We start from the raw sequence: 13,470 nt of genomic DNA, 5'->3' as shown, positions 1-13,470 counted from the left end.
TTCTCCCTCTTCCTCTGTGTCTCCCCTTGTTCTCTCTCTCAAATAAATAAATCTTTAAAAAAAATGTTTACGGTGGTGATGATAGGAAATAATTACCTCCATTTAAATGATTTAGTGTGATGTTTCAATGGCAGTTGTTTTAGATAGAGTATCTTTTGAGGAGTGCTGGGGTAATGGACTTGAATGTATTCCAAGGATTATCATAGTACATTTTCACTGGCCTTTCAATTTATAAGATGGAAAGAACATAATTGCCTATATAACAAAAATTCATTCAAAATTCATTACTTTATCATCATCATTATTATTATTATTTTGAGATAGCACGGCGGGGGGAGAGGATCAGAGGAGAGTGAGAGAGAGAATTTTAAGCAGGCTCCATGCTCATCGAGAAGCCCTATGTGGGGCTCAATCTCATGACCCTGAGATCATGACCTGAGCTGAAATCAAGAGTCAGATGCTTAACTGACTGAGCCACCCAGGGGTCCCTCAAAATTCATTTATATTTATTACATAGAAAGCAAAAATCAAAGAAGATTCACAAACTTCTATATCTACAAGGAGCCTTATTCCAATTAGAAAAGTCATAAAAAAGAATAAACATGAGAACTTCCAGGACAGAATTAAAACTATAAATCATTCATATTTTCCCCAGTAGCATCTTCACTTATATATCTGACCTTTGTTTATTGAAAGTTTTCAACAAAGGAAATATTTAAATAAAAAAAGGAAAAGGTAAAGCATTTGACTGTGAAATAAAATGTATACATATTTGTTGATTGAACTATCTCTTTTAATACAGAAACACATGACTGCTTTTTATAACCTTTCCATTCATTTTACACTGTTTCATATTCTCCCTTCATTCTTGCCTGCGGACATAATTTTTAAGGAGTGAGATTAAGTGTTCACACAAATTGATATGTTAAGCTAAAAACTAAAATAAAGTTCTATATATTGGCTTAAATTTTTGAGTGTTGCTGTTCCATATAGGGAAAATAACACATATTTACATAATTTGAGAGATAAGGAATTTTTCAAATATCTCATTTGCAAATGAGAAAAATTATCCAAGGTCATCAAACTAGTTAAGAGTCAAAATGAGTTTCCATGTTTACAGTATCCATTGTATAATAAAAGAGAAGACTCTTTACATAATATTAATGAGGTATGTTCTTCTTTTTAACATGATGATAAGCCAAATTAAATTCTTCCTCTGGTCTTCCATTGTTTCTTTAGTCTGTGACTATAGATTTTTCTGCCTCTTCTAAAGGTCTGTCTTATCTAAATCACAGTCAACTAATCTGGAAGTTTAGATATCTAGAAAAGATTGAATGGTTTCAATTTTATGTTTTAATTTTGGTGTACATTTAAAAAAATCTTCTATTTAATCCTTTCTTAACTGAACTATACTTACCTAAGGACCCTATCCCTGGGCCATGGCCTACCTATCTTTGAGAAAACTTGGCATTGAGCATGAGCACTGACTTTTGGTAAAAATTCAATTATATATATATTATATATATTAAATATAATATTATATTAAATTGAAAAAAATGAAAAGATACAGGAATTCTTCCAACACTCACAGGGAGTATTCCACATGTAAGCAGATAAACATATCTCACTTGACTTTAAAATTATTCCTAGGAGCAAGAATAGAAGCACATTTATCAATTTTACTCTTAAATAAGCTGAAGATGTTAGTTAAAAATGAGTTTTCCTTGCTCTAAAAAAATAAGAGCATGAAACTTTCATATAATCTCCTATTTTGTGATTAGTACAGATTATCTTTTTGATTTATGGTTTTTCTTTTTTTTTAAGAGCATCCACCGAAATGTTATTTCTGTCTAATCTTTCAACTTAATTTAGAAAAAAAATTAAAAAATAAACTCAATTTAGGAAGCAAATTCTGAACACTTAACAGGTTCCTACATATAACAGCTAATGCACAAAATACTTCATGATGTCTTTATTCTGATTATCACAATACTATCCACCACACAGTTTAGTCTAACAGTGAAGATGTCACTTATCTGACTTCATGTGTGCCCCCACAAAAAAAGAACCACAGCATAAAAAAAGCCCTTTGATATGAGTATTGACAGGTGGAGAAGTTTTACAATTCTCAAAGAAACAAAGTGAAACCTGTAATGAATAGATATTATAAATATGAAGTACAGTGATAATACCACAAAGCTAGTAAGGTCACAAGAAAAAAGAAGTCTTAATTTCACGACGCAGAGTTTTCTACTCTCTTCGCACTCTTAATTTTATACAATTACCATCCATCTTTTCATCTGAACACCATTTTATGCACTGCTGATCTCTGAAACTTTTTTCAAAAGTGGAAAATATTTCAAGGTAGTTTAAAGACAGCTCAGGAGAGTGGTATGTTATGACACACTTTAATTTAACTTCTTTGGGTTTGTTTCCCTCTCTACCAAGCACACCTCACGTGGCACCATTCAGTGCTATCCTTGCAGTATATTCTATGACTCCTCAAACACTATTGCCACCTGTTAAACCTGGCATGAAATAACTTGCAAGGTTTTTATGTTGATTTTAAGGAATTAGAAGCATCAAGCATGTTATTTATTCTGGGTTTATCTTCAGTGATGTACAGTCACCAGCAGCACTGGATTGCATCTTGAATAATCTTGTCAGGATTGGCTGCTTAAGTATTATATTGTTGTCTGGACTTAGGTTGATTGTATTCTGCACAAAGTTTACTTTTTTTTAGAAGACTTTGGGCTAAGTTCAGGCAATAAGAAATCTAGTTTCTCAAAATAAAAATTTATAAGACCATCTCCCAAAATTAATGCTGATGTTTAGCATCTTAGTATTTTATAAATTTATTTACAAAATTCAAGTCTCATCTCTAACCCTCTTCCAATTAAAAAAAAAATATATATATATATGTTATAGGTTTGGCTTCCTTTTTCAAGAAGAACAAGAGGATATGACTATGCAAGTATATATAACTATTAGAGTAGAATTTTGCAAAATAATTTTTGGTAATGCATATTTGACAGATGCAGTTTGAAAATCTTGAATATCAAAAAAAGTAAAATAGATTTCTGGAGTGAGGGCTGGAATAATACAACAAGGAGAGTGAAGACAAAGCACAATAGATACCTGGGAAGCCAATGAAAGTCTGAGTTAGAGATGGTTTCTCCCACATCCTCAACTCATTGGTCTTGCTCCCTCAGAGTCCACTGTTCTTTTCTTTAGACAGCACTGATTCCTTCCATCAGAGGGCTGCACACTGGCCAAGGTCAGCCAGAGTGGGACCATTCATATATCTAGCAACAGATCTAGGTCTCATTGTTCTCACAGGTAAAATTAGGAGTTGGGAGGTAGATGAATTATTATACATTTTTGGTCAAATGTCCCTGTGAGAATTAAAGGAAAGATTTGGAAACTCTCCTCCCAAAAAGGAAAAAAAAAAAAAAAAGCACACAAACAGCATTTTAGAGGTTGTAAGCCTATCTATTACCTCCCAATTAAGAATTCAGAAACAGAATATTTTTAAAAATATTATACATGATTTCATAATATGTATGAGTACAGGGCTTTGGAATAGTATTAATAATCTCTTTGGGCTTTCCTATAATTATAAGCCATCTGAATTGAACATGCATTCAACAGTGTTGCCTGAGGAGCCAGACCACCCAAGTAGGGTTAAAATAATTAAATGACGATGCCATTAAACTAAGCTGGCTTTAATAGTTGGTAGCCTGTGTAAGCAAAACAAAACCTAAGCCAGAGTCAGTGCCTTAGAATCTGAGAAAACAAAACTTCAGAACAATCAATCACAAACAGCCAACTAGGCTTTCCCAAATATGGCAACCACTTAAGCTATAGCCAATCAAATAATTTCCTCACTTTGCTTCCGTATCTTCTCTATAAAAACCTCTTCCCCAGCTCCTATTGGTGAACACTCTATAAACTACTTTTGGTTTGGTGCTGTCCCATTCAAACTGATGTTTCCTTAAATAAACTCTTGAAAATTTTAATATGCCTCAGTTTATCTTTTAACACTAGCAATCTCCATTCAAACACAAACTTCTTGTGTAACATCAGGAAAGTTACTTACATTTTCTTTCCCTCATTTCCATCCTTGGTTAATCAGGGATAACAACATTATATTTAACTCATATGGTCACTATGGGTATTGAATTAGTGGTGTGTGTGTGTGTGTGTGTGTGTGTGTGTGTGTGTGTGTGTGTAACCTGGGTCTGGAATTTATATATCTATGCTTAGAATAGGGCCTGGAACATGGTTAAGTGTTCAATTTATCTAAGATATTGCTTGTATAATTTTTAAAAAAGCAACTATAAATATGAATAAAAATAACCTAAAAATTAATATTTTATTAATTAATTTAGGTGATATTTTTCTTTCTTTCTACAATTTCAGGAGCATGCCCCTTATACACAAAAATCAACCATATTATCTAATTTGCAATGTGACATTCTATGTATTATCTGTACTCTTATGTTTATGGTTTCTAAGTGAATGCAAAAAGAAAAGAAGAGTATTTTTCTATCACCATAGGAAAAGGATGAGTAGCTGCTTCCCAATGAAGAAAACCCTGGGAACAATATAATCAGTAATGTTAAATGTCTATGTACTAACTTCATTTGCATTTAGCATCCCTCCCCGTATAATGTGTCTTGGGATCATGTTCCTCTTCTCCCATTTCTTTTAAATAATGTGTGCTGGGCTTCCCTCCTCATGAGGACTGATGGCATAAAATTATTTACATTTATATGTACATTCACTGTTTAATGGATCTTTTCTAAAAAGGCTTTCTTACCTTGCTGAGTTAATTTGTCCCTATTTTTAAAGTTCCAAATTAAGCTTTTCTAAACTGAATATATAAAATTAGTATCAAGAGATGTCTGATATATTTCTTTCTCCACCTATACTTTTTTCAGCTGAAAATCAGATATTTTAGATAAGATTTGGTTCAATATTGTTACACCAGATGCAATTTACCTTTTAACCTTAAATCCTTCAATATCTCCCCTTCCTTTTCCTCATTCCTCCACTAGTGAAGTGTGACAGATAAAAATGTCATTTCTGTTAAACAAGAGAACATTTACACTCAACACCACTTTCTACCCCCACTCTTACACTTATGTTGAAAGTAGGTAAAATATAAATATAGCTGGAAAGGGAAAGCCACACATTTTCGGCTTAGTGAAACAACCCTCCCTCCCCCAGACACACAGTTTTTTTTTCCTCACAGCACTGTTTTCTTGCTGGTACTATATTCTTCCTTTTCTATAAACAGCTGTTGCATTCACTATGCAATTGACCAATTTTCTATGGTCAACTATTTTTCAGGTCCTATAATTCTGCCTTCATTTTCTCATCCAAATATGAACATACCCCTCCCCCTGACATGCACAGAGACACACACTATTTTAGGTGCCATGGCATGTCAATAGCATCAATCACCATTCGCACCATCGATCATGCAGCTATGAAGCAGTTGGATGACATCTGCCATAACACCCTCTGTGCTATGATAAGGTGCTTGAATTTTGATGCAGGAGGATATTGGTCTGCAGACTTATAATCAATCACAGCATCTTTTCGAGCAGGATATCTTAGAGATGTAACAGACAGTTAATCACACATTCTTAGAGTATATTTGGACTGAATAAAAGAGAGTTCCATGTTGTTGACTAATATTAAATAATTAAAATATAATTCATAATGCTCCCAACAGCCAATGTCATACTTGTTATTCCAAACAATATATTGCACTTTTAACTGTAGTCCTTTTCCCCATAAATATCAGTATTCTAGGGTCTTTGTTTATAATTAGATTTTAGCAAGATTTGTGGCAATCTAAAATGCAAAGCATAAAGACAAAGTAATCTCATATTTAGTGTTCCTGACTCTAGTGCCATTTAACATATGCACATTTTATACAGCAATGTATTCCTTGCATTGTTGATAGAGGTCTTTGGTATACAGCAAAATTATAATGTATGACAGTGAATGTGAATAAAATATAAGGAAAATTTTGTAAATGGAAACAATTAAAAAATTAACAGTATAATATATTGGATAGAATTGTTTAACCTGATTTAATTTAAAACTAAGTCATTATATCCTAACCCTTTAGAATGCTTGCTGATTTTTCCATCTTTTAAAATTTCATCATTCTAATATTTGGTAAATGCATTATTGATACTTAAATGTATTTAATGCAAAAGTAGTTTTCTGTAAGGCTAAGAGCAAGGAGGAAAATACAATTTTCCTGAAAAACAGAAATTTTGAGGGAAGAGACAATGTCTTTTGAGATAGAGTTCTCTCACCCTTATTTACAAATAGCAGAAAATCTGGGAGAAAACAAAGAGGTTTTGCTCCAAGAGGATGTTTTATTGTAACATACTTCTCAGAGGAAAGGGCAGATAACAGAGAAACTTGGAAGGAAGAAGAGGTCAAGTGTTCAGATCCCAGCGTCTGCCTTCTCTTCCTGGGGTTAGAGTTTCTAGGGAGGGGTGTGGGTAAAGCTGCAGAAGATTCTTCTCCTGATAGTCATAAAGCCCTGTCATGTGGAAAGAAGAGGCAGACCGCTTCCAAGATGACAAATGCCGTAGGAGGATTTAAATGTGGTAAAGCCTAGTGTGGGCCAGATATTCTGATTACTGAGAGTTTTGGATTTTTATGAGAGATTTGATATTTAAAACTAGCTAATATCTTTAAACACTTTGAAGGAGTATATATACATAATATATTATTGGGTTTGTAGGCCACCCAACTTTTTTTTTATTTCATTATGTTATGTTAATCACCATACATTACATCATTAGTTTTTGATGTAGTGTTCCATGATTCATTGTTTGCGTATAACACCCAGTGCTCCATTCAATAAGTGCCCTCTTTAATACCCATCACCAGGATAACCCATCCCCCCACCCCCCTCCCCTCTAGAACCCTCAGTTTGTTTCTCAGAGTCCATAGTCTCTCATGGTTCATCTTCCCCTCCGATTTCCCCCCTTAATTTTTCCCTTCCTACAATCTTCTTTTTTATTTTTTAACGTATAATGTATTATTTGTTTCAGAGGTATAGGTCTATGAATCAACTGTCTTACACAATTCACAGTGCTCACCATAGCACATAACCTCCCCAATGTCTATCACCCAGCCACCCCACCCTCCCACCCCCCACCACTCCAGCAACCCTCAGTTTGTTTCCTGAGATTAAGAATTCCTCATATCAGTGAGATCATATGATACATGTCTTTCTCTGATTGACTTATTTCACGGATTTATGGATTTATCCATTCTCGTCATTGCAAATGGCAAGATTTCATTCCTTTTGATGGCTGCATAATATTCCATTGTACACACACACACACACACACACACACACACACACACACACACACACTAGGCCACCAACTTGTAGCCTCATTTCAAATCCATAACAGTTTCTTCAGTATGAAAAATCTGCCCTTTCTGCTTTGGTATTTGGGTTTAATTTCATGGATTGGGAAATATTTACTAAAAAATGACTTAATGATTAGCATTAACTTCATATGTTCCATAACTGCCCATCTCCATGCTTTTTCTCACAATTTTTTCTTCCCTCACAAATCCTCCATTTTCAAGGACTATCCATCTAATAACCTTCCTTAAATTGTCCTTGTCTTTGAAGACCATTTTTAAATGCTACCAGTTCTGTGAAACTTTTCCTGTTTTACTCTGAAGAGAATTAACATTTTTTTTCTTTCCGTGTTCTCATCTTTTTATTATTCACTTTTCAGACTCTGCCTTAATTTATACCCTCTGCTCCCTTATACCATTCTGCTATTATACACTCAGAAAAATAATTATCAAATTGGGCCAACTGTTTGGATGAGATTAAAAAATATTCCCTAATAAAGTAGTTTTGTGGTTTAGGAGTTTGTAATGAGTTATCCATATAACAAACATAGCTTAGAACCCATATATTCACACGTATACATGTAAATTCTACCTTCATAATGTGTTCTGTTTTAATCTTTTCAGATAATGAAGTGGTTTAATTAATCAAATAGTCAGTGTAAAAGATATAATAAAAATATCGGTATGTGTGCATGCATGTACATAAATACACACACACACATACACACCAACTCTTCATGTCCTGACCATTAAACAACTGGATACATAAAATACACTTATCCATGCTGTATCCACCAATTATTTAAAGGCAATTCTGGAACATTACTCATATGTATTACACACTGCATAAAGTGGTTAACATACTTTAGAAATGACTCCTATTTTATGGTTTATCTTACCCAAATCTAGATCAGTCTCATTCTAAAGTTCATCTTTCGTCCACCATAATATGCATCTATAACCATGACCTCAAGCAATGTAAGGTCAAGCAACTTCAATCAGGAAATCATCCTCTCATCACAGTGGGAAACTAAAGGCAAATAATTTTCTGCTTCCATTTGGAATATGTCAATTTGGAATATATAAAATGCAAGATTAGGGCTGGCTGGATTGAATTTGTAGGGTTTAGTGCTGAACAGACTGCCCTGAATACCAGGGATGATTGTGCTGAAAATCAACTTGAACTCTGTATGTAGTGGAGCATTTATCACATTATATTGCAATTATTTCTCCCAGCTATACCCTGCTCTGGATCTTAAGCTATTTACTTGAATATTCTTCATTTCTGGGCCACCTGCACCAAGCTTAAGTATGTGATTCTCATAGATACTCACCTACCTGCTGAATGAATTTATAGATGAATTAATATAAGAATCAAGATAGGGACTGGCTGATGATCAGTGAAATTTTCCTTCTTGACTGTCCTAACCAACTGAAGCAAGTTGTAAATTCTACTCATTCTAAATTGAAAAAAAAAACAGTATAATAGGAAAATAATATGCATACTGAAGTTTTCATTGGTAATTTTATTCAAGAATATATTAAGATATTATTTGCATTCATTTAAACTACAAGTATCTATTAAGATATTATTTGCATTCATTTAAACTACAAGTATCTATATTGTGCTTTTCATGTGCCGTAGTATTAAGGGACAAGGAACATTACAAGGAATATGTCAGAAAGACATATATTTATATTTAGAGTGGTAGTTCTCAACTGGAAACTACTTTGGTCCCCAGAGAACATGTAAATGTCTGGAGACATTTTCCGATGTCACACTTGGGGGAGGATGTCACTGTATAAAGGAATACTGCTAAACATCTTACAATGCTCAGGGAGGACTCTCCAAAAAAGAACCGCCTGGCCCAAAATGTCAATAGTGCTGAGACTGAAAAATCCTGATTTAGAAGCATCTTGAGAGAATATGATAAATATCGTACTTAATTGGTTCTGAGATGATACTTTAGGTGGTAATGAAGACAACAGAAGAGGAACACGTGGATTGGGGCTTCATGTATGTTTGCCAAGAATATAAGATGATGGAAGAATGTGATATTTCTAGAAGAGAAAAGGAATTTGTACAAAGTCACAGACAAGAAATCTAGTATGTTTGGAGTATGTAATAGTTAACATCATGTGGAACTATGCCAGAGAGTGAGACAGAGATTACCTCGAACGAGGTATGAAATAACCTCCTTAGTATGATACATTCATATCCACTCATATGACATGGAATCCTTTTGTGTCATACTCAGGAGAATAGCTCACACTCTAGATAACTGGAGAGTCAGTGCTTAACTTTTAAAACAAGGGAATATAATAATGAGAAATTGTATACTTTTAATAAAAAGTGACAAGAGAATTTGAAGAGTATGTCGGAGTGAGGTGGTACTTACTAGAGGCCAAAAAAAATAGACTTTGTTTTTCAATGAAAACTATGAAAAACTATTTGCCAAACCAAGGCTTCAACAATGAGGAAGGAAAGAATTTAAGGATAATTAGGAAGATGAGTGAAAGTAGTTTGTGAAACTCATCCATGAGATGTAAAAGTGATTGAAGGGTTAAAAACGACACTTAAGGTTCGGCTGGCTCTATTAATTCCTGGACAATATTCAAGCGGAAGTGCCCGGTAAGTATTTGGATGTGGAATTTGGAAGGTAGTTCTGGGTGGAAGACATTGATTTTGGAGTCATCAGCGTAAAGATGACCCACAGGATTGATGCACTTATCTGAAGAAAAGATAGAGAATGAAAGTATAAAAGAACCTAAGCGAAGTCCAACAAGGTGACTGAGTCAGCTTCTAGGAATCCAAACTAAGTCTATGGAAGGGTTAAGTAGGAAACTTGTTAAGTGATGCAGGAAGTTTAGTATCAGCAGGATAAACATGTCTGACCATTTTTCATTAAATACATTTTTTACAAAAAAACAATAAATTAATAAAAATCTGATCTGAGGCCACACATAAGATATTTCATACTTCTACTCATGAGATGAATAAAAGTTATAGCCAGCTCTGTGCTAAGACACAAATATAAATATGTGTGACACATAGTAGATGCTCAATAACTATTTCTAAAATGCAGGAGTATCTGTAAAATTTGTGAGAGGTGTAGCAAACTCATAAAATTTCTAGTAAAGTGAAGTGCAACTGACAGAGAAGCTAGGTCAGACCTGGCAGAGGCTAAAGCTGATCTCCTACGAGGAACTACCCCACAAATCTTTTTTCAATTTGTAAAAACTAATGTTATTCTGGAAGCAGAAGAAAAAAGCTGGTTAGCATAAGTACATTAAAAAGTAGATGAACTAGAGGCAGCTGGGTGGTTCAGTCGCTTTAGTGTCTGCCTTAATTCAGCTCAGATCATTATCTCAGGATCCTGGGATCCAGCCTGGCCTCAGGCTCCCCACTCAACAGGGAGCCTAAGTCTCCCTCTTCCTCTGCCCCTCTCTCTCAAATAAATAAATAAATAAATAAAATATAAATGAAAAATAGATGAACTATTTTTCTTCCTTCTTGTGTCTTTTGGATTCATAAAGTTGAGAGGGAGGGTAGTTTAGATTTATTCTACATTATATAGGTGAACAACTAACTGTTCACTTTACTGTTTTTTTGTTTTTTGTGGGGTTTTTTTGGTAATAGAAAGTACTTCGTTGGAAATTAAAGCAATCTCTTTGGAGTTTCAAGAGATGCCTTTAAATTCCAAGATTAAATAACAATGGATACCTTTCATGTCTTGAGATATTTCTATCATTTACCTTATTGCCCTTGATCTTTCAGAAAGAAAAGTAGCTTGTGGGTTGTTTCTGTTGTTGTTTCATATCCTCAAATGTCAATGCCTTCCTATACACTGTCATTTTTATAGTTTTTTTTCTGAACCATCCAATCCTTTCAGGAACTTGGTTCTTTTATGTTTTCTTCCCTATATTCCACTTTCAAAATTGACTTTTGGGAAAACAAGTAATATAAGTCACTCATATTATATCACATTGTGCATTTAAGATGCTAACATACTAATTAACCAGTGTATAAATTAACTATAACTAATGTAACTATAACTGTTGAATAAATGCATCATCAATTTCTTGTGTTTAAGGCATCAATGAATGTATTTGGATGCAATACAAAGGGAGAAGAATGATTTTTGAATGCTGAAATTATACTACACAGTTTCCCTTCACATAAATGTGCTGAAATGAGATTCTCTCCCTCTCCAGCCCAGGAGGTAACTAGTCATTCTTCTTCTTTCAGAGAAGTATTCCAACTTAAGGGGATACACTTGAAGAGAAGCAATCTTTTCTTTTAACGCGTTAATATAAATGCAGGTTATTTCTCTTTGCTCTAGAACTTTCCTTATGCACTTTTATTTCCCACCTTGCCTTTCATCCAACTACACACATGCATACCACACTGGAGAAGTCTTTTTGATCTTCCTTTAGGGACAGGTGAAGGCCTTTAACAGACCATTTACCCCTACCCTTCATTCAGGGAAATGTAATCCAGGTTTGAACAATTTTGAGTAGTGAGCATACCATTCCCGGGTAAAACTATGTTTTATTATCACTCTGAGTGTCTTCATATGTATTTATGATGCACTTACTTTCTTTGATTCAAAATTTTTCTTTAATTAGTCATTTAAATTAATCTATTCCATTTACCAGAATTCATAGTTATTTTGCTTTTAACATCTATGACTCTTTAAGAAATGTTCCCAGTCTGCATAAGATTGATTTTTAAACTTGATAATGAGCTTTTTGTACTTCTAATAGACTTTAAGTGGCTTATTCCTCATACATTACATACCTAATCAAATCTTTAGACCAATACTCTCCAATATGGAAACGGACAGTGTGATGATAAAAATGTCCCACTGTCCAATCTGATCTCCACTAGTCGTGTGTGGCTGTTAGATAGTTGGAATGTAGTTAGTGCAACAAATTAATTTAATTTTAATTAATGTACATTTATATTATATAGTCATGTATGGCTAGTGGCTGTTGTATTGGGCAGCAAAGCTTTAGCTGACTATGGTCGTGGATTCAAGTTCATAAAAAATTATATATACAGTACGGTTTTCCTTATTACGTTGCAGAGTAGTTGGCAAAGAATGTCAAAAAGGAATAAAGATATTTCATATCCCTCCCCACTATAATTTACTTAGTGAGCTGAACCTCGTTTGAAAATTTCATTTAAAATCAAAACCTTGGGGTACCCAGAACTACCTTCCAAATTCCACACCCTGTGGTCCTGAGATCAAGCCCCACATCAGGCTCCCTGCTCAGAGGAGGGCCTGCTTTTCCCTCTCCCTCTGCCTGCCACTCCCTCTGCTGTGTTCTCTCTCTCTGAAATAATAAATAAAATCTTAAAAAAATAAAATAAAATAAAATCGATACTTTGGGGGACCTGAATGGTTCAGTCCATTGAGCGTCGTACTCTTGATTTTGGCTCAGATCATGATCTCCAGCTCCTGGGAGCCAGCCTACTTCCGGCTCACTGAGGAGTCTACTTGTCTTCCTCTCTCTCTGCCCCTCCCCCCACCAATGCACGCGGACATGCTGTCTCTCTCTCTAAAATAGATAAAATAAAACTTAAAAAAATTGATACCTTTATAGCCATTATGATATCATGAAATTCATAAAAACTATAGCTGTTTTTCTTTTGAAGATTTTATTTATTTATTTATTTATTTATTTATTTATTTATTTATTTATTTATCACAGAGAAAACATGCACGAGAGAGCACAAGCTGGGGGGAGCAGCAGAGAGAAGGAGAAGCAAGCTAGATGCAAGGCTAGATCCCAGGACCCAGGGATCATGACCTGAGCCGAAGGCAGACGCTTAACCAACTGAGCCACCCAGGTGCCTCTATAAAAACTACAACTGTTTATTGTCCTGTATTCTCCATGTTTTCATAGTAGCTGTTACCAATTTCTTTCCTCTGTAATTAGCTACAATACTGCTGAAACTCAAATCCTATATATAGGTATATTTTTCAGCATATAAACCTAGGTGTCATCTGTAGTATAATAAAAATGTTTTCCCCTCTAATTACCTAGGCT

This window comes from Callorhinus ursinus, unplaced genomic scaffold (assembly GCF_003265705.2).
Source record: "Callorhinus ursinus isolate GAN/ISIS: 27379988/994484 unplaced genomic scaffold, GSC_fseal_2.0 scaffold3, whole genome shotgun sequence".
NCBI classification, from domain to species: Eukaryota; Metazoa; Chordata; class Mammalia; order Carnivora; family Otariidae; genus Callorhinus; species Callorhinus ursinus.
The sequence above is the reverse complement of the archived record's forward strand: the minus strand, read 5'-3'. Positions refer to the sequence as shown.